At 42.8% G+C, this 21,195-nt stretch overlaps 1 non-coding gene across 1 annotated transcript; it reads left to right on the forward strand.

The window, feature by feature from the left end:
* Window positions 1–20,395: 20,395 nt before the first annotated feature.
* Window positions 20,396–20,468, forward strand: Trnaa-agc (transfer RNA alanine (anticodon AGC)). Its single transcript has one exon. It is a non-coding gene; the product is annotated as a tRNA-Ala (tRNA).
* The last annotated feature ends 727 nt before the right edge of the window (window positions 20,469–21,195 follow it).

Raw genomic sequence — 21,195 nt, forward strand, 5'->3', positions numbered from 1 at the left:
GCCGTGCCCTTTCAAAGGAACCATCCCAGCATTTGCCTGGAGCGATGTAGGGAAATCACGGAAAAACCTAAATCAGGATGGCCGGACGTGGAATTGAACCGTCGTCCTCCCGAATGCGAGTCCATTGTGCTAGCCACTGCGCCACCTCGCTCGGTCAACCTCAGTTCGTACCATGCGACATGAATAGCTCCATCTTGTTGATGCAAGTTTTGGAAACCTCTTCTTTAGTTTATGTTCGTTCTTTTTGAAGAATGGACAAAAAATGTAACAAAACTACTAAGATCAGCAAAAAACACTTTAAATGCACCCATACACGATACTGCTTGTGATAAAACCAAATTCAACTTTGTGAGCGTAACAGTGTACACATATGGCATGAGCTGTTACTTCTCGTCTCGATTTTTGTTTACCATCGTTTGACTGTCCCGCCATAACGGTGCCACATCATACGTCTGCGTGACCGAATTATTTTTTACTCAAATTCTTCAAGGCGGTCTGTCGCCTCTGCTGACCGTTAAACCCTACGAATCTTTGAAGAATCTCTCCTTTGTATATACATTTGATGACAGTTGATAATTGCGAAAGATTGTGAAATTCGATGTTTCACCTAGTAAAACAACAAAAAACGTCGCATTTTTCATCTGAGGTTTCATTTCGAAGAGCATGACACCATGTACGCGTTGAATTAAATAATTTTGACTGAGAACAGATAATCCGGTGAACGCAGAAAATAAGGTTCTCAATTTATCGTCAAACTAAGGCAACAAATAAGTTAACTCGCAATAACGATTTCGATTGTCGGAGTCGCAGCTTTCCCTGTGTCCTCGAAATGATAATTCTTGCTGTCCTAACACGCAAGTAGCCGGAACTGTTTCACTGCTTTATTGAGCTTTCTGTCTATCTAATTGCAAATCAACACTGCTTTAACCTAATGTGCCCGGTGCGTGGATATGAGATTCTAATTTTTCATGCGTTGAAACAGTAGTATGCAAATTATTAAGGTACGAATAACCAAGACCTCCACTGTCCGAAGGAGATTTTGTACTTTCCGAGCAACAAACATACGAGGGTGAGTGAAATGAAAACCTTAAATATTTTTAAAATATTATTTATTGTGCAGACGTGGTACAAAGCTGTATCACTTTTCAGCATAATCTCCCCCACGCTCAATGCAAGTCCTCCAGCGCTTACAAAGTGCATAAATTCCTTTAGAAAAAAATTCTTTTGGTAGTCCGCGCAGCCACTCGTTCACAGCGTGACGTACCTCTTCATCAGAACGGAACTTCATTCCTTCCATTGCGTCTTTGAGTGGTCCAAACATATGGAAATCACTTGAGGCAAAGTCTAGTGACTATGGTGGATGAGGAAGACACTCAAAATGCAGGTCTGTGATTGTTGCAACTGTTGTACGGGCAATGTAGGGCCTTGCATTGTCATGTTGCTAAAGGACAGCTGCTGACAGCAATCCACGTTGCTTTGATTTGATTGTAGGCCGCAGATGATTTTTTTTAGGAGATCTGTGTATGATGCACTGGTGACAGTGGTCCCTTTAGGCACGTAATGCTCCAAAATGACGCCTTTTTCATCCCAAAAGAGAGTCAGCATAACCCTCCTCAATGATGGTTCTGTTCGAAACTTCTTTGGTTTTGGTGATGAGGAATGGCGCCCTTTCTTGCTCGCTCTCTTCGTTTCCGGTTGGTGGACGTAAACCCAGGTTTCGTCCCCAGTAACGATTCCTCCAAGGAAGCCATCACCTTCTCGTTCAAAGCGCCGAAGAAGTTCTTCACAAGCATCAACACGTCGTTCTCTCATTTCAGGAGTCAGCTGCCGTGGCACCCATCTTGCAGACACTTTGCACATCATGCACAATGTGGTGTGCTGACCCATGACTAATCTGTAAACATGCCGCAATGTCATTCAGTGTCACTCGGCGGTTTTCCTTCACTATGGCTTCAACTGCTGCAATGTTCTGTGGAGTCACATCTCGTTGTGCCTGACCTGGACAAGAAGCGTCTTCCACTGAAGTCACAACATTTGCTAACTTCCTACTCCATTCGTAGACTTGCTGCTGTGACAAACATGCATCACCGTACTGAACCTTCATTCGTCGATGAATTTCAATAGGTTCCAAACCTTCACTACGCAAAAACCGAATAACAGAACGCTGTTCTTCCCTGGTGCAAGTCGCAAGTGGGGCGGCCATCTTTATACTGATACTGCGACGGTATGTGTGCATCTGCACTATGCTGCTACCTACAGGTCATTCTGCACGCTGTTTGTAGCATGCTTACCAACTTACAGGATAACGGTGCGAAATTTCGATTTCTTATTACAAATTTAAGGTTTTCATTTGACTCACCCTCATACCAACAGAAGAGTTTATACAATGTATCACTGATTCTTAACCACACTGCTTCTTTGTAAATATCAGAATTAAACGTTCTTGTGAAATTTTCGGTTGTGTTGCCTGCCCTTACTCCGAGGTGACACAGTCGTGAGATACCTCTAAACAGCCGGCTACGGTGGCCGTGCGGATCTAGGCGCTTCAGTCCGGAACCACGCAGCTGGTACGGCCGCAGGTTCGAATCCTGCCTCGGGCATGGATGTGTGTGATGTCCTTAGGTTAGTTAGGTTTACGTAGTTCTAAGTCTAGGGGACTGATGACCTCAGATGTTAAGTCCCATAGTGTTCAGAGCCATTTGAACCATTTTGAACCTCTTCACATTGTGTCGGACCTCCTTTTGCCCAGTATAGTGTGGCAGCTCGACGTGGATGGACTCTACAAATCGTTGCATGTCTCCAGCAGAAATATGGAGCCGCGGTGCCTCTATTGTCATCCATAATTGCCGAAATGTTGCCGGTTCCGGATTTTGTGGACGAACTCACCTCTCGATTATGTCACACAAATGTTAGATGAGATTCATGTCGGACGATCGCAGTGGTAAAATCGTTCACTCAAGCTGTCCAGAATGTTCTTCAAACCAAATGTGAACAACTGTGGCCCAATAGCACGGCGCATTTTCGTTCATAAAAATTATATCTTTGTTTGGAAACACGAAGTTCGTGAATGGCTGTAAATTGTTTCCAAGTAGCTGAACATAACCATTGCCAGGCAATGATCGGTTCATTTGAACTAGATCACCGAGTCCCTACCACGTAAACACAGCCCATACAATTATGGAGCCACCAATAACTTGGTTCAAATGGCTCTGAGCACTATGGGACTTAACATCTGTGGTCATCAGTCCCCCAGAACTTAGAACTACTTAAACCTAACTAACCTAAGGACATCACACACATCCACGCCCGAGGCAGGATTCGAACCTGCGACTGTAGTAGTCACGCGGTTCCGGACTGAGCGCCTAGAACCGCTAGACCACCGCGGCCGGCTCCAATAACTTGCACAGTGGCTTGTTGACAACTTGGCTCCATGGCTTCGTGGGGTCTGCGCCACACTCCAACCCTGCCATCAGTTCTCAGCAACTGAAATCAGGACTCATTTGGCCAATCCACAGTTTTCCAGTCGTCTGGGGTCCAACCGATATGGTCACGAGTCCAGGGGAGGCACCGCAGGCGGTGTCGTGCTGTCAACAATTGCACTCGCGTCGGTTCGGTTCACACAGTGTTGCTTATAATCCGTCTTCATTGCAAAATGTTTATTCATATGACCGGTTTCGGTTCCTCTAGAACCATATTCCGATATGTAACGATAATGATACCAATTTACTACTTCACGAATGCAAACCTTTTTCATCCTATCTAATCGACATCAAATGTACCAGAACGTACCTGACATTTCGGTTACAGGACTAACTAGTCCAAATACAGCAACTTCCACATGCTGCGTCACATAAAATTGGTTGGCAGAATGCACGTCATTTATATTAATTATAACACTATTACCGACAGATGGCGTCTGGTACATTTGTTATAGTATTGTTGGCTTAGTGGCCTGTGTACCATCAAAGTAAAATATGCCCATTTGTATCGCGTTGGGTGACAAGAGCGCTCATTGATAACTAAATCTGTACACGTAGGTTTTCTGAATATGCTAAATTCATGCTTCCCCTCTTTCTTTATTAGTGTTATATGTAAGTAATCTATACGGTTGTCTTCTTCAAATTCCATAGTGAATCTAATTTTCGGATGTTGAGAGCTCATTTTTTGTGCTACGTTTGCGACATCATTTTTATCTCCTTTGTATAATAAAATAGAGTCGTCAACATATCTCCTGTAATATACAATTTTCTCAGCGATATCAGGATTTTCATCAAAGAATTCTTATTGCTTGTCTGTTAGCACTGACAACTGTATGCGAACGTCGCTGCTCTCGGTCGTTAAGTGAAAGCCGTCGACCACTGCGTTGTCTGTGGTGAGAGAAAATGTATTTTCGGTACACTCTTGACAGAGTGGATCTCGGAATTTTGAACCCCGTAACGATTTTCGAAATGAAATGTCCCGTGCATCTATCTCCTGCTACCATTCGGTGTTCAAAGTCTGCTAATTCCAGCCGTGCGGCCATAATCACGTCGCAAACCGTTTCATACGAATCACGTGAGTACACATGACATGGCTGCAGACACAACATCGCTCTTCAGAAGCCTGTTCATAGATATTGGCCGCTGACGACATCGTGTATAGAGTATACGATGGGAGTTCGCCGCTTCAGCGTCAGTTGAGACCTGAAGATGGTGTACTGAATCACTAAAACTGGTAGCTACATAATAGGTAACATCGAAATGACGGCTGCAGGTATTCCACTTCATTACACAACCACTTGATATGTAATGTATCCGAGAAAACGGCGATCAACAATCTGCGGCAGAACTAAAATCACGATTACTTTGTTCACGGCGTTTACGTCTAACCTCTACGAGCAATCTCACGACTGAAAAATTTCATAGTATGTTTGTTTGCATATCCATCTTCTGCAGCAAAATATCAGTTTTAGCGGAAAAAGCAAATTACAATTTCTCGCTGTCATCGGGTACCTGAAATTATTCTCACACTGGCTACACGGGATGCCGCGTTACCTACCTGTAAGCAATCCTGGTTGGCACTCGGGTGCAGATTATGGGCGACACAACCAGATTCGAAACGGAAAAACAATGACACGAATAAAAGTAAGAGCAAATAAGAAGTCAATATGATGATGAAAATTATGCGTCAAAGTAGTGGAAATTATACAAAAACATATTTAGAACAGTTACCTGAATAAAAACAGTAATGGAAGTCTTTTGATTAGATTAGAAATAATAAAAATTCACTGTGTTTCACGAGTTTCAAACCTACGAACTTCTACAAGTCAGAGTTATACTCTAACCACTATGCTATGCCATTACACTGCAAAAAACTGTTTGTGTTTATGTCTCTGGTGTCCCAGGCGCAACGATTAACCGACAGGCTTAAAAAATTCGGCTTCACGCAAAACTTGTCTAATGCAAATCGGTCTCTGTTATTACAATAACTGCATAAATAACGCTGAATCGCGTCTTGAGCGGAAGGATGCAGTAGTGTTTGGTTAGTGCTGTGTCTGAAACTTGTATTATGTCAGCATCAATATATATATATATATATATATATATATATATATATATATATATATATATATATGTGTGTGTGTGTGTGTGTGTGTGTGTGTGTGTGTGTGTATTGTGGTTTTAGTGTGGTTCTTGTGTGTGATGAAATACGAAATAAAAGGGCCAGACGCAGGAGTCGGGATCCTAACACATCAAGAAAAAAGAGGGCCAGGAAAATGGAAGTGTACTAATTGTCGTGGTAGTTTGGCAACGGCGAACTGTTCGGACGCGGCACTGAGCGCTCTGGTTGGAGGAAACCAGCTACAACGCGTGAAATGTCAGCTATCAAGTAATTTTAATCGGACGGAAGGTCCTTTCAGGTCAATCAAAACTATTATTTCCTGTGCTAGAAGAAAGCAGACAAGTCGTGAAATTTCTAGGTCAATAAGACGTCCAGCTCAAGTGTCGGGACCTTCTAAAACTATGAAGATTGTTCAAAACGTGATGGTAACTTTCGTTTTTCGAGAAGAATTTAATTTACTCGACTACACCAACGCTATGCCCTTCAAAGTAATGCCCATTCGATATTGTACACTTAGAGCTTTCTCCAGTCCCAGAAACGCTTCTGGAACCCTATCTTTGTGATAGCTTTTAGCTCCCTCTGTGATGCGATTTTAATCTCATCTATACCTGTAAAACGACCCCCTTTAATGCTTGCTTTGTTTTTGGGAACAAAAAAAAGTCAGGAGAAGATGGGGGCTGGAGATTCATTACAGTATTGTTTCTGGCCAAAAATTCACGAACAAACAAAGTGTGAGCTACTTCATTACCGTGCTCCATGAGCTATAAATTGTTTTTGCATAAATCCGTGCGTTTTCTCGCATTTCTTCATGCAAATCGTTACAGAATTCAATATTCAGAGATTCACAGTGTCAAAAGTGTGCGACAAAACCAAGTTTAGGCCATTACCTCTCACCATGGACAGCGCAGTAGCCAACGGCCTTCACTTAACGACCGAGAGTTTTCAATGCTAGCAGACAAATAAGGCTGCAGCAGAAATCAAGGTGAGACGTACGACGAACATATCCGTTAGGACAATGCGACGAAATCTGGCGTTAATGAGCTGTGGCAACACACGACTGGCGCGAGTGCCTTCGCTAAAAACACGAGACCGCTTACAGCGCCTCTCCTGGACTCGTGACCACATCATTTCGACCCTAGACGTATGCAAAGTCGTGACCTGGTCACATGAGTCCTGATTTCAGCTGGTAAGTTTGGAGTGTGGCACAGACCCCACAAGGATGTGGACCCAAGTTGTCAACAAGGCTCTGTGCAGGCTGGTGGCGGCTTGATGATGGTCTGGGCTGTGTTTACATGGGATGGATTGGGTTCACCAGAGCGATAATACCAAATTTCAGACATTATCCCACACCACGGGCAACACAGTGGCCGATGGCCTTCGCTTAACGATGGAGAGCAGCATTGTTTGCGTAGAGCTGACAGTGCTAACAACAAGAAACACCAAGTGCAGTAACCGCAGAAGTCAATGTGGGTGAGCCGTGGTAAAAACTGCTGTTTTGAAGAGCGCGCCGCATCGTGTAGTGTGAAGCAGTCGCCTTCCGTTTCTGGCGGTGGCACCGCTGTGGCAATCGCAGCTTTGGCGTCTCCCTCTGGTGGGAACGGGGAAAGGTTGCCTGTTCACGTGCATTTAAGGGGCGCTATGAGCTAGCCAGTTGGTCAGTCTGGGTCAGTCTCTCGTCCCCAGCTTGCTAGTCTGTCTCTCGTCCGCATTTGTTAGGCAGTTAGTGTCTGTCTGTCGTTCGGAGTGCTAGTATGTCTGTCGTTCGGATCAAACTTTAAAGCCGGCAATATGAGAGTCTTTCCACTCCGCCAGTAACAGAACTCAGCGAGTGGTCGCCCGGTCGGGGCTTAGTTCCTGCATCTGAGTCTGCGCGTTAGGCCGCCAGTCTGCTTGAGTTTGCTCAGGCAATGGTCATTGGCGGTTGGATCGATCGGTTGGTCGGTCGCGCACTGAGACAAGATGACTTGTCCGTCAAGAGCGTCGGCGCATGCGAGGTCGCCACGTTTAAGTCCAGTGGGCCGCGGCGTACAGCGAGGGGTAGTGGCTTCGCGGCCGACACGAGAGCAACAGGAGTCAACCCACAACATCAGTCTGGCCAGTGCGAGCTGCGACGCCGTGAGACGGGAGATCGGCGCGCCTTCCTGCGTCCCTTGAAGCGGCTAGCAGCGGACGGTTCGGGAGAGCGATTTGGGGGGTGCTGCGCCAGGTCTTCTCGAGAAATCGCAGTTTATTAGAAGTTAAGTGATTGGTGATATCTTGTTTGATTTACTCTTGTTAAATTCTACTTGTTTTCTTGGTGAGGTCACCAGCCGTTTTGCATTGGGGTCGTCCCACCATTCTTCTACGTTTGGCCACCCGCGGGAAGGTGGTTGTTTAGAAATTGGATGGCCCGCTTTTCCCTTGTGGAGTAGAGGCGGGTTAGAGCAACCTGCAGTTCGGGTTGTTCGGTAATCTCCCTATCATTCTACCGTACGTTAGTAGCTGCCTCTGTCATGTTTGTCGGATTTGGTGTGATAACGAATTTATTGCTTGGAGTGTAATGGCCTAATACCTGAAATATGTTTTGATCTTGGGAAACTTTGATATTATTGCCTATGATCTTGAGAGGCGGTATCTGTGTACTGTAGAGCATCTTAACTATTGTTTGGCCAACCTTGTAGAATTTTATACAAGATTGCATTTCATGGGCTTTTATTTAAACGATCATTTTAGTATATAAAATTGTCACCCTTTCACCGTAAGTCTTTTCTTAGAAGTTAAAATGAAGTTCTACCTTCAGTGGCAAGGTTAATATTTTAATTGTTAGTGTTTTGTACCATTTCCATCCCTCCTAAACTCTTAGTTTAAAGTTATCTGGTGTGTTGCAGATTTGCACCAGTGTAGTCTTTCAGAGGCTGTTGTGAGCCGTCGTAACTACGGCCGTGTCAAAAGGGAGCGGCAAAGTTCTCTACCTGAAAGCTCATACAGTCAAAACTTGTTTCTTTCTGCCTATGAATAAGTTGTAACTTTGATATTTAGAGGGTGCTTTCTGATTATAATTTTAAATCTCTTTCTTTTAAAAAAAAAGATTTTAGGCACTACTAAAGTGAATAAAATTCCCATTTGTTAAAAGGAATTTGGTTATGATTTCATTAGTTACTCTCTGGCAACTACTTCCATACTTACATAGTGTGACTAAATGTATTAATGTTTGTTGTGGACTGGCAAGACAGCCAATCCACTAGGACGGGAGGCCGAAGGGCACGCGTTTAAGCTCACGCAGGATGGCGTGAGGTCTGGAACAGGACAAGGTCTTTATACTAGCAAAAATAGTTCGTAGCTTCTGGAATACTTAACTTTAATCCATAATTGGTGAACATCGGTCTGACGGTACATGCATCACAAGATAAATAGCAATTGATAATGGCGCCTTGCTAGGTCGTTGCAAATGACGTAGCTGAAAGCTATGCTAACTATCGTCTCGGCAAATGAGAGCGTAATTTGTCAGTGAACCATCGCTAGCAAAGTCGGCTGTACAACTGGGGCGAGTGCTAGGAAGTGTCTCTAGACCTGCCGTGTGGCGGCGCTCGGTCTGCAATCACTGACAGTGGTGACACGTGGGTGCGACGTATACTAACGGACCGCGGCCGATTTAAAGGCTACCACCTAGCAAGTGTGGTGTCTGGCGGTGACACCACAATGTTCTTGATGAATAGCTAGTAGATAAAATAAATTCTTAAGAATATCCTTTGAAAACAAATCACGGTTCAGTGGGACGTACGACGAACGTATGCGTTAGGAGAGTGCGACGACCGACGTGAGTGCCTTTGCTAACAGCACAACATCGCCTGTAGCGCCTTTTCTGGGCTAGTGAGCAAATCGATTTGACCTTATACGGCTGGAAAACTGTGGCCTGGTCAGATGAGACCCAGTCCCGATTTCAGTTGCGGAGAGCTGATGGTAGGGTTCGAGTGTGGTGCAGACCCCACGAAGCCATGGATCCAAGTTGTTAACAAGGAACTGGGCACAGTGCAGGCTGGTGGTGGCTCCATAATGGTGTGGGCTGTGTTTGTATCAGCGTGGGTTTCGAAAAAGACGATCGTGTGAAACCCAGCTCGCGCTATTCGTCCACGAGACTCACAGGGCCATAGACACGGGTTCACAGGTAGATGCCTGGTTTCTTGACTTCCGCAAGGCGTTCGATACAGTTCCCCACAGTCGTTTAATGAACAAAGTAAGAGCAGATGGACTATCAGACCAATTGTGTGATTGGATTGAAGAGTTCCTAGATAACAGAACGCAGCATGTCATTCTCAATGGAGAGAAGTCTTCCGAAGTAAGAGTGATTTCAGGTATGCCGCAGGGGAGTGTCGTAGGACCGTTGCTATTCACAATATACATAAATGACCTTGTGGATGACATCGGAAGTTCACTGAGGCTGTTTGCGGATGATGCTGTGGTATATAGAGAGGTTGTAACAATGGAAAATTGTACTGAAATGCTCGAGGATCTACAGCGAAATGACGCATGGTGCAGGGAATGGCAATTGAATCTCAATGTAGACAAGAGTAATGTGCTGCGAATACATAGAAAGAAAGCTCCTTTATCATTTAACTACAATATAGCAGGCCAGCAACTGGAAGCAGTTAGTTCCATAAATTATCTGGGAGTACGCATTAGGAGTGATTTAAAATGGAATGACCATATAAAATTGATCGTCGGTAAGGCAGATGCTAGACAGAGATTCATTATAAGAATCCTAAGGAAATGCAATCCGAAAACAATGGAAGAAGGTTACAGTACGCTTGTTCGCCCACTGCTTTAATACTGCTCAGCGGTGTGGGATCCGTACCAGATAGGGTTGATAGAAGAGATAGAAGAGATAGAGAAGATCCAACGGAGAGCAGCGCGCTTCGTTACAGGATCATATAGTAATCGCGAAAGCGTTACACAGATGATAGATAAACTCCAGTGGAAGACTCTGCAGGAGAGACGCTCAGTAGCTCGGTACGGGCTTTCGTTGAAGTTTAGAGAACGTACCTTCACCGAGGAGTCAAGCAGTATATTGCTCCCTCCTACGTATATCTCGCGAAGAGACAGTGGGAATAAAATCAGAGAGATTAGAGTCCACGCAGAGGCATACCGACAATCCTTATTTCCACGAACAATACGAGACTGGAATAGAAGGGAGAACCGACAGAGGTACTCAAGGTACCATCCGCCACACACCGTCAGGTGGCTTGCGGAGTATGGATGTAGATGTAGAGATGTAGATATATGGAATGGGCTGATTCCTCTGGTACAACCGAACCGATCATTGACTGGAAATGGTTTTGTTCCGCTACTTGGACACCATGCTTCCACTGGGACTACTCAACCTTAGTTTCGAGTCATATCCGTAAACACACGCTTCTTTACCTGTCACGACACTTGTCAGTGTTTCCACATTCCTGCCGACTTCATCTAGCAGTTCTTGAGAACTTTGCATTCGGCACTGTTTTTGACCGAAAGTTCAACAATTCGGAAGAAATTTTTGCTGTCACCGGTTCCATGAATAGAACAGCCGAAAAAATCTCACGGTGTTCTACCGTATCTTCCTTGGTCGTCGGCGTTGTCGTTGTTGCCGTGAGGCACCGTTATACCAAGTGGAAAGGCGCGTGGATCTTAGAGCATGAGATATGGTAACCTTTAAGTCATTGACAACACACAACGGTGACGGTAGCACCTGATACCAGAATAGCCGCAGTAGTTAGGATCTACGAACTACCTCCTCTTGACCAGGTCCCCAAAACTTAACTCGTAACGAGATCCCTTCGAAGCAAATTGTCATAAAGATCGTTTCTAAAGGCTTCGTACAACGATAAGAAATGCTACAGTTTATGGAATAATAACAGATACGACCAAACTGTCTTGTTTCTTCTGTTTTATTTAACGTAACTTTGTTCACAGTTTTATTTCGCATTCACCACTCATTCACACCCAGATGTGGAGTATATGCGAGTGCCTGAACCCTAACTCCCAAGTTCCATCGAAACCCTTTGATGAACAGTTTTCGTTGATCGACACCAACAGTCAATGATAATGATACAGTATTTTGTAATTTTCTAGTTTAGCCACCGCCCTCCACGAATGTTTGTTAGGCGTAAGACAATTACACACTTTTCTATCCGGTCCGCTATTATTAAGAATTCGCGTAAAAGTTAACGTTTTTCTCCTTTTCATGAATTGGAGCCAGCTCTCCGCGATATAATTAAAGAAAACAGTCTCAATACCGCGTCCCTCGTGAGATGCGTATGGATTTATCCCGGAATTGACCACCCTATAGGTGTACTCAATTTAATGACCACACTTCGCTATCCGCGATTTCGTGTAACTAAATGTCCTTTTGTTACTCTGATCGTATACCGTAGTTATTTAAAACTCGCCCCTATAGTTTTTCACAACGCACAATTAACACTTCTTTACTTGTTTATTTCTAAGATTAAACGAAAAAATGACGCCGTATCATTGGCTTCGTCGATGTAAAGCAAAACACCTCAGTAGGCCCAATTTTACCTCTTCTTATAGGATCGGTTACCTTACTCATTAATTTACTACATATTATTTCCAATAACACTAAATAGGTATCGACGTTATATTTTAATTGTATTCAAAAGCATGTTATCATTATTATGACCGACCAAATCGTAACAAATCGCGCGGCGTGCGTTTTCAACGATAGTTTTACACTCGCCCAGCCTTTATTCGTGCAATATTATATAAAAATATACAGACAGGAGCGAAAGGTCGATCTCTCTACCGTAACCAATAGAGGCAAATACGCTATTCAAGTTCCGTTACATCTATCTTGACTCGTATTGTTACAGTGTTAGCCAACAGAAACTTCGACAATATTAGTGAAATCCCCGACTGTACTTCGGTGATCGTTCATAATTATTCGTTTCACTTTTTCCACGATTTCGTCAGCTGATGATATGCTGGGGCGCCCCGTGCGTTCGTGATGCTCAACGTCTTCACGGTCTTTTTTAAACTTTTTGAAGATAAGACCGCTTCAGTTGTAAGGCCTTTATTTATAGGCACGACCAGCTTCGCAGCATTTAAGCTGCATCACCAGGCACAATGTACACAATTAATAGACAAAATCTCATGTAAGCTAGGGATACGTAACTAAAATGAAAATATATGCGGGATAACGCGTTTGCTTGCTTGGCCATCCTCCGCAGATAGCACAGAAATATTTATTTTATAAATAAAAAACGTCTTCTCTTGCTGCACTTTATTTTAGTCCATCAGGCGCGTTTCGCCTTTTTCACTTACGGCGTCATCAGTGGGATCCACAATGACACAGTTACGATACACTTTTGTTTTGATATGTATTATTCATAGATTGCAAAACAGTTCACTTCTCGCTTTTTATGGAGATCAGTGGTTATTTACAGTTCTTCGCGTTTTTATTTGGCATCTGCGTTCCTCTCGTCTGGTCAAGTGCTGGAGGTCACACTACCCCAATTTACGAAACATAAGCATGGTTTTGTGTTTCGAAGATTTTTCTTCCCACTTTTCAAACAGTGCAACAAGAGAAGGCGTTTTTTATTTACAAAACAAATATTTCTGCGGTTACTGGGGAGGATGGCCGCGCAAACCAGCTCGTTATTCATGCCATGCCAGTCATTTTCCTGTGGTCTATACCACAAATTCAGAACGTTCATGAAGTTACACAACACATAAAATTAAACACAATATACAAAGTAATGATCTTGTACCTATATATAACAATGTAAAGATAAAAAATAGTTCATCCAGCGCTCAAAAAGCAATTCGTGTCGCTCATAAAATGTGGTTAACATTCGAAATCAAATCCCTATTCTCTACAAAACAACAGCTAAATTACGAGTTATATAAGACACATCTGTAACTTGCAAACATTATTAACGATATGGCAGTTTTCTCCCATGTGGTCAACAACGTCGAAAGTCACACAAAAACTGTTGTACAAAGAACGGAAACAGTTCATAGAACAAAAATTAGTCAACTCAAAAAAACTCCAATCACAACACAATGACTCTACACACAATGTACACAAACACACACACACATAAATTCTACCCAAGATTAGTAAACCTCAGAGACACACAAACACACAGTAAAGAAAAACAACTGTAGAAAAAAGGATTAAAATACAATGTAAATTCAGAAACAGATGAAAACTAAATAAAACATCTACGTATAGAAGCAGAAAGTATATTGACAAGGGAAGACAGGAGAGAAAACATCAGTACTAACAATCTATTAACCACATAACTAATAGCAAAAAAGAAATCCATAATATAATATCCAATATGAAAACACAACACACAAACACAGAATCTTTAGCATTCAAAACACTTAGGAAAAAACTTCCAAATTAAGATGTCATCATTTCAAAAGCAGACAAGGGAAACACAGCAGTACTTATAAACAAATAACAGTACATTAAAAAAACACATGAATTCATCTCACAAAATAACATTACAATATTAAAATTAATCCTAATAAATAGATTTCAGACAAAAGTAAAAAACATTTCACACTGGATAACACGACAAAAGAAAGCTGACACAGATTAATCCCACTGCACCTGTCCTCTGAAGACAACCAAAGTTCCACAAACCAAACATTCCTGCAAGACCAATACTGGAATTCAGAAAATCCCCCACTTACAAGCTAGCAGGATACTTGCCAAAATTACTGTCTAAAAATTTCAAAGCACAAGAAGACAGAACCATTGAAAAACTACACAGCTCATAAACAGATAAAATATATATAAAAGCCCAGACACAGTAACACTCCTCTCATTTGATATAAAAACTATGTATTACAACATCCCAGTACCAGAAACAATGGAGATCATAGACAAGAAACTGAAAATATGCAGTCAACTCCATGATGAACAGATTAAGGAAGTACTCACATTAATAAAGCTCATAACAAAACAGAATTACTTCCAGTTCAATAATGAATTTTATTTACAAAAAGATGGGTTACCAATAGGGTCCCTAACATCAGGAGCCTTATCAAAATTTTTATAAACCACATTGAACAGATCATTTTCACAAAAATAGTAGCAAAAGAATACAACATACTATATTGGTTCATGTATATTGATGTCATCCTCTGCATAGAAGATGAACCACAAACAAAAATTGAGAAATTATATACTAACATCAACAAGGTACATAAAAATATAAAATTCACAATGGAAAGAGAACAGAATAACCAAATTAACTTTCTGGATATAATTATCAAAAAGCACATGTTTGAAATTTGCTGAAAACCCACAGCAACTGACATTATCATCCCCCAATCCTCAAAGCACTCACAAAAGCAAGCAGCACTTTGACACATGCTTCACAAACTCAATACAGTTCCACTGAACAAACACAAATACAAAAAGAAGACAAAATAAAGCAGATAGCCCAAAACAATGGGTAAAATAGTAACATAGTCACAAAGCTAAACAAGAAATTTAAAAGTAAAATAAAAGCAGAAAGCACAAGAGCACTGAAAACATCACAATAGAACCAAACAAAATCACGAACACTCAGTACCATAAAAACTACACAGAATCATCAGGAAAATATAAGAGATGGCACACCGTGACCCAAGATGGCACACAATGACGTATGTACACAAACTCACATATAAAATCACCATTTTCAAAAGACAGGGAATAAACATAGCATACACAACAGATAATTCTATCAAAAAATAGACCCCAAAAGCTGACAAAAGACAGAGATATATACCAGATAGCAGGTATATATCATCTATAGTGTAACACTTGTGATGGCAGATTCATAGGACAAACAGCATAACACTGATATCAGATGCAAAGAACACACATGAGCCTGGAAGTATGGGACAAATCACTCCACATTTGCACAATGCCTAAGAGAACGCAATCACAAACCAACCAATAGAGAAGAAGACACAAAAATAATATTCAACAATAAAAACATCTCCTAACCCTGTAAGAAAATTACCACACATGGAAAGCCAAAGCAGAAAAGAAAACCACGTTGAATGATCAAGTACTTATGTTAAACAACTCATTGTTTACACAAATAGATAAAATAATACAGTAACAATGCAACAGAGGACTATTATCATAATAATAACATCACCTCTTTCCATTTATTTGTCCACGAACATCTCCATAAAACATTTAAACCAAAACCCAAATCAACTGAACACAAAAAATTTCAACCATTCTCTGATAGCTATTACATTCATATTCAAAATTCTACAGTTCAACAACAACAAAAAATCTTTGCAAGTGTATAATCTCTCTCTCTCTCTGTCTCTCTCTCTCTCTCTCTCTCTCTCTCACACACACACACACACACACACACACACACACACACATACGCAGATACAAAACATAACAGAAAGGAATATACGTTAGTTTTCAGCACGTACTTGGTTAGGTTGGCAACATGTACGTAAACAAATCAAAGAATTAAATACATAGTGAACTAAAAGTAGTTAAGTCTTGAGGTCACAGTTTTCGATCAAATGTCTATATTAGCGACAGAAGATTCATAGTGCATCACAACAATAAGGGCAAACAAAATTAAAATTGGGAAGAACAACATAAAAACATGCTTATTTTTCGTAAATAGAATGGTAGTGCGAACTCCAACATGTGACCAGACGACAGGGAACGCCGATGCCAACTAAAAACGCGAAGAACTCATTTATTTACATAAAAAGCGAGAAGTGAACTGTTTTACAATCTATGAATAACACATATCAAATCAAAAGTGTATCATAACTGCATCATTATAGATGCCTTAAAGTGCAAAGCGAAAATAAAATAAATGCAGCAAGAGTGCGTTTTTTTTTTTTTTTACAAAGTATATATACGGGACAAACAAATTCACAAAATCAAGTCATGGTCCGACCGAAACAAGAGAATGGGATGATACGGCGCTCATAGGCAGCAATTATTTTTCGCTAAAAAGCGGACGTCAAACTTAATAGCAAAAAATAACACAGAACGCTCCCATGCTACCTAGAATGAACGAAAGCTGAAAAGAAGAAATCCCTAATAAACTGTCATGTAGGTAAAACACCAATTAATTCCACTCTCCGTGAGTAATAGTATTTAGTGATCCGACAGGTCCCCATTACATCGAAAAAGTGATAAAAATCTCACCGTATATCATCACCTATGAGATTATGTAAAACTGTGTTGCTCACTGTCTCTCGTTTACCTAAAAAGGACTGAAAAACGAACTCGTAAAAACCCAGTTATTCAATCATAAGTTGCGGTTCTTCCCCCCCAAAAAATCCAATATGAAACCATTTTAAGGCTTAGGACGAAAATGACATGAAGTGAAAGGGATCACGCAGCTTTCCCATCAGCCCAGGAACCGTTACCCGTGGGTGAGCACGCGCGTTCCGCACGAACCATTCCTCCATGTCGCTGCACTCTTCTGCCGCTCCCACAGTTCCCTCTTGACACGCCGCCTGTTACCACACATCCAGTGAGCGCGATTGCGGTCGGTTAGTGCCATCTGGCTTTGCAATGTATTGCTTTGTGCCTAGTGAGCTGTTTAGGTACGACACGATATTCTGTTTTTTTTCATTCTCGTTAGTTTCGTGTCAAGCCTTAAACAGTTTTATATGTTGGGGGTCGAACCACAGCTTAAGACTGAATAACTAGGGCTTTTAGTAGTATGTTTTTCAATTCTTTTTAAGTAAATGACCGTGAGATGCTTCATTTTACACAGTCCCGTAGATGATCATATACCGGTACGGTAGGTTTTTGATCACTTTTTTGGTATATGGGGACCTGCTAGCTCACCAGATACTGTTACCCGTGCTGAGTGGACTTTATTAGTATTTTACATATCTGACAGTATTCTATTAGTAATTTCTTCTTTTTAATTTTCGACCTTTCTAGCTTTCACGGAGTGTATCACAGGAGAGTTCTATGTTACAGTACTGGCCATTAAAATTGCTACACCACGAAGATGACGTGCTACAGACGCGATATTTAACCGTCAGGAAGAAGATGCTGTGATACGCAAATGATTACCATTTCGGGGCATTCACACAAGGTTGGCGCCGGTGGCGATACCTACAACGTGCTGACATCAGGAAAGTTTCCAACCGATTTCTCGTACACAAACAGCAGTTGACCGGCGTTGCCTGGTGAAACGTTGTTGTGATGCCTCGCGTAAGGAGGAGGAATGCGTACCATCACTTTTCCGACTTTGATAAAGGTCGGATTGTAGCCTATCGCGATTGCAGTTTATCTTATCGCGACATTGCTGCTCGCGTTGGTCGAAATCCAATGATTGTTAGCAGAATATGGAATCAGTGGGTTCAGGAGGATAATACGGAACGCCGTGCTGGATCCCAACGGCGTCGTATCACTAGCAGTCGAGATGACAGGCATCTTTTCCGCATGGCTGTAATGGATCGTGCAGCCACGTCTTGCTCCATGATGGGGACGTTTGCAAGACAACAACCATCTGCACGAACAGTTCGACGACGTTCGCAGCAGCATGAACTATCAGCTCGGATACCATGGCTGCAGTTACCCTTGACGCTGCATCACAGACAGGAGCGCCTGCGATGGTGTACTCGACGACGAACCTGGGTGCACGAGTGGCAATACGTCATTTTTTCGGATTAATCCAGGTTCTGTTTACAGCATCATGATGGTCGCATCCGTGTTTGGCGACATCGCGGTGAACGCACATTGGAAGCGTGTATTCGTCATCGCCATACTGGCGTATCACCCGGCGTGATGGTATGGGGTGCCATTGGTTACACGTCTCGGTCACCTATTGTTCGCATTGACGGCACTATGAAGAGTGGACGTTACATTTCAGACGTGTTACGACCCATAGCTCTACCCTTCATTCGATCCCTTCGAAACCCCGCATTTCAGCAAAATAATGCACGACCGCATGTTGCAGGTCCTGTCTGGGCCTTTCTGGATACAGAAAATGTTCGACTGCTGCCCTGGCCAGCACATTCTGCAGATATATCACCAATTGAAAACGTCTGGTCAATTGGTGGCCGAGCAACTGACTCGTCACACTACGCCAGTCACCTTGATGAACTGTGGTATCGTGTTGAAGCTGCATGGGCAGGTGTACTTGTACACGCCATCCAAGCTCTGTTTGACTCAATGCCCAAGCGTATCAAGGCCGTTATTACGGCCAGAGGTGGTTGTTGTGCGTACTGATTTCTCAGTATCTATACACCCAAATTGCGTGAAAATGTAATCACATGTCAGTTCTAGTATATTTGTCCAATGAATACCCATTTATCATCTGCATTTCTTCTTGGTGTAGCAATTTTAATGGCCAGTAGTGTATTTTGGCTATTTCATGTTTGATATTCTCTTCTCAGTGAAAAACTTGTTCACTCTGAACGCCGGGTCATCGAATTCTCTTTTCTCGACCAGAACACGTCTTGATTTTGTGAGCAGGTTCACCTCGTGTATCTTTTCATTTCAGTTACATTTTCCTGCCTTGCATGGGCTTTTGTTTATTAATTGTACGTTTCACCTGATGTTGCAGCTACAATTCTGCGCAACCTATCGTGCTTATATTGTTATTTTATTTATTTACAACGTGCTTCGTTACATTTCTAATGCTACATGTATGTATTGTGTGTGTAAAGTGTAGTGCAATGTTTGTGTTTCATGATGATAAGAGCAGGGAGTGTGTGAAACCCGACGCCGGCACACAGCCTACTCATCGCGAATAGCACTAACAGGGCCGCCAAGCGTTACGTCGCCACCAGCAGTGTCAAAAATGGTTCAAATGACTCTGAGCACTATGGGACTTAACTTCTGAGGTCATCAGTCCCCTAGAGCTTAGAACTACTTAAACCTAACTAACCTAGGGCATCACACACATCAATGCCCGAGGCAGGATTCGAACCTACAACCGTAGCGGTCGCGCGGTTCCATACTGAAGCGTCTAGAGCCGCTCGGCCACACCGGCCGGCACCAGCAGTGTCACACTCCCTCAGTTCAGCGGAGAGGTTTGGTATTTAAACCAGGAACTTGGCGCAAAGCCTGCTGATCAGGACGTTTACGCCACCACTTCTCCTCCTCTGAGCGGACAAACACTGGCAATGCACGTCTTTCCCACCACCAGAATTTGAACCGGCTTACCCCCCACGGTCGTACGTTAGCGATCTTGGCCGCAGAAGTGGGTGGTCGTGCTTATAAGTACAGGATTTACAGATGAATCGATCTTATCTTCAAAAGGATACACCGTGTGATCAAAAGTATCCAGGCACATGGATAAAAATGACTTACAAGTTCGTGGATACCTCCATCGGTAATGCTGGAATTCCATATGGTGTTGGCCCACCCTTAGCCTTGATGACAGCTTACACTCTCGCAGACATACGTTCAACCAGCTGCTGGAACTTATAATTAAATGTTTTCCTGAGACATTTAAGTTCCTTCGTTATCTACGATAATGATGGAAGCAAAAGAAATAAATTAATATTTGTGCTGCGGCCGGGACTCGAACCCGGGTCTTCTTGCTTATTATGCAGCAATGCTAACCATAACATCGCCACAGCACTTCGACATTGCGGCACGAATTACGCAAATTGAGCGCCTTCCCCAACACAAACTTCAATTCATATCTTCTGCTTATTTTCCCCTACATTGTCACTACTGCAAGGGCTCTCCGACACTGGAATAGCATTGGACGTAATGGGAAAGTCCTGTACCATAGGTGAGCTTGGGGAGGGCGCTCAACAAGGTAGTTCGTGCAGCCATGTTGACTATCTTGCTGCGGTGGTATAATGGTTAGCATTTCTGCCTAGCAAGCAAGAAAACCCGGGTTCGAGTCCCGGCCGCAGTACAAATTTTAATGCATTTCCTTTGCTTCGATCATTATCGTAGGTGCTGGAACGTTTCTTGGGGAATGGCAGCCCATTCTTCACGGAGTGCTCCACTAGGGAGAGGTAATGATGTCGGTCGGTGAGGCCTGGCACGAAGTCGGTGTTCCAAAACATCCCATAGATGTTCTTTAGGATTCAGGTCAGGACTCTGTGCAGGCCAGTCCATTACAACGATGTTATTGTCGTGTAACCACTGTGCCACAGATCGTGCATTATGAAAAGGTGCTTGATCGTGTTGAAAGATGCAATCGCCATCCCCAAATCGCAAGAATGTGTTGAAAACATCAATGTAGGCCTGTGTTGTGATAGTACCACGCAAAACAACAAGAGGTGGAAGCCCTCTCAATGAAAAACTCGACCACACCATAACACCACCGACTCCGAATTATACTGTTGGCAGTACACACGCTGGCAGATGACGTTCACGGGGCATTCGCCATACCCACACCCTGCCATCGGATCGCCACATTGTGTACTTTGATTCGTCACTCCACACAACGCTTTTCCACTGTTCAATCGTCCAATTTTTACGCTCCTTACACCAAGCGAGGCTTCGTTTGTCGTTTACTGGCATGATCTCTGGTCTATGAGCAGCCGCTCGACCATGAAATCCAATTCTCACCTCCCGCCTAACTATCATAGTACTTGCAATGGCCGGCCGCGGTGGTCTTGCGGTTAAGGCGCTCA

The sequence above is a fragment of the Schistocerca cancellata genome, chromosome 12, assembly GCF_023864275.1.
Source record: "Schistocerca cancellata isolate TAMUIC-IGC-003103 chromosome 12, iqSchCanc2.1, whole genome shotgun sequence".
Taxonomy (NCBI): Eukaryota; Metazoa; Arthropoda; class Insecta; order Orthoptera; family Acrididae; genus Schistocerca; species Schistocerca cancellata.